General features: G+C 44.9%; 1 pseudogene; it reads right to left on the minus strand.

Moving 5' to 3' along the window:
- Positions 1-476: 476 nt before the first annotated feature.
- LOC102728012 (protein SEC13 homolog pseudogene) lies at positions 477-1,506 on the minus strand (annotated as a pseudogene).
- Positions 1,507-1,799: the final 293 nt, after the last annotated feature.

Below are 1,799 nucleotides of genomic sequence, written 5' to 3' on the forward strand. Positions count from 1 at the left end.
TTTTTAGTTGGGCTATTTGTTTCCTTATTTTTGAGTTTTAGGAGTTCCTTTATATATTTTGGATAACAGTCTTTTATCAGATGAATCTTTTGCAAATATTTTCTCCTAGTTTGTGATGTGTCTTCTCATTCTCTCAACATTGTCTTTTCCAGAGAAGCAATATGAGTTTATTTAACTATTTTAGAAACAAAACCCCCAAATAATGCCTGAACCCAAAAGATACATAAAAATGGCCAAAAATATTTTAAAACAATAGATTTGAAGATCATTTATAGCTTTTCCCTCCTAATATGAATGCTTTCAGCATGATTACAAACCATATCAAATCATGTTACGCAGATAATCAATCTGGTTGCATTTGTAACTACTCCTGGGAAGGTAATCTTGGAGCTGTTCCTCCCAGCTGTTTGGTCAGCTCGTCCAGGAAGAAGCAGTCCTGGAGCCAGCAGGTGGGGAGCTGGGCCTTACCTGTCTTGTTACCGCTTGTTCTGTTGGCCCTCTGTGACAGAAGCAGACGGGACCCCTGCCCTTGTTGACATCACCGATGCACACCCACTGCCCGTGGATGGACTCCTTCCAAAGGGTCACCTTATTGTCTCCACCTGAGACAGCCAGGATGTTGGCTGTGGTGGACTAGCTCACATGCAACAAAATATCACTGAACTTGTGCAGCAGTTTGGGTGACCACGCATTGCCTGAGTTGTCATCACATGTCCAAATGAACACACGTCTGTCCTCACACTGGGCAGCTGACAGTGGTGCTGGCGGGAAGGCCAATGGAGAGGGTCCAGGCCACATCTCAAACCCAGTCACTGTGCACTTCTAGCTTCTGTTCCTCCTTCTACTGGCTGTCCTCCTCCTCCTTCCACAGCTTGATGAGGTTGTCACAGACACTTGATGTGAACTTCTTGAAGTAGTTGGGTTTCTGCCCCAATGGCTAGTCTATGAGGCTTCTAGGTACAGTAGGAGGGGCCCAACTGATGGCATTGCAGCCAATAATGGGAGCATCGTTGATCTTCTTCACTTCCCTCTGGCCTTCTCCAGTGTACATCAGCAGGGAGATGACCCCATCTGAGTTCCCACAGGCCAGGATTAGGCTGCAGGCATGGGGGGCCCAGCAAACAGAGTTTATTGAGGATTTGTGGCCTATGTGCCTGTGCATCTTCCCTGAGGTGCTCTTCCCCACTTTCTAGATAATGACTTTTTGATCATAGGAGCAGGATGCCAGGATGTTCCTATACATGGAGTGGGCCCAGGCTGCTTGCTACACAGGACCCTCATGACCCCTGAGGTTGGTGATGAGGATCTGCCCTCCACTGAGCACACTGAAGATTATAACGGACCTGTCTGATGAGCAGGTTGCTAGACAGGTGCTATAGTAGTCCATCTAGGCATCGTGAATCATGTCCTCATGGGAGCTGTCCATAGTGCTACTTACTGACACCATGGCTGTGATGGCAGCAGCTCCTGGTCTTGGATGTGGCAGCTCTTGGTGGCGCCCCCGAACAGCTCCTCCAGAGCAGATATTTTTAATTTTAGTGAAGTCCAGCTTATCAATTATTTTTTTCATGAATTATGCCTGTGGTGTTGTACCTACAAAGTTATTGCCATACCCAAGCTCATTTAAGTTTTCTAGAAATTTCACAGATTTGCATTATATATATATATATGATTTATTTTGAGTTAATTTTTGTGAAAAGTGTAAGTTCTATACCTAGATTCATTTCTGTTTTTCATGTGTATGTCCAGTTGTTTGAGCACTATTTGTTGAAAAGCCTATTTTTTCTCCATCATTGGCT

Source organism: Leptonychotes weddellii, unplaced genomic scaffold, assembly GCF_054177405.1.
Source record: "Leptonychotes weddellii isolate Sample4059 unplaced genomic scaffold, ASM5417740v2 HiC_scaffold_9137, whole genome shotgun sequence".
NCBI lineage: Eukaryota > Metazoa > Chordata > Mammalia > Carnivora > Phocidae > Leptonychotes > Leptonychotes weddellii.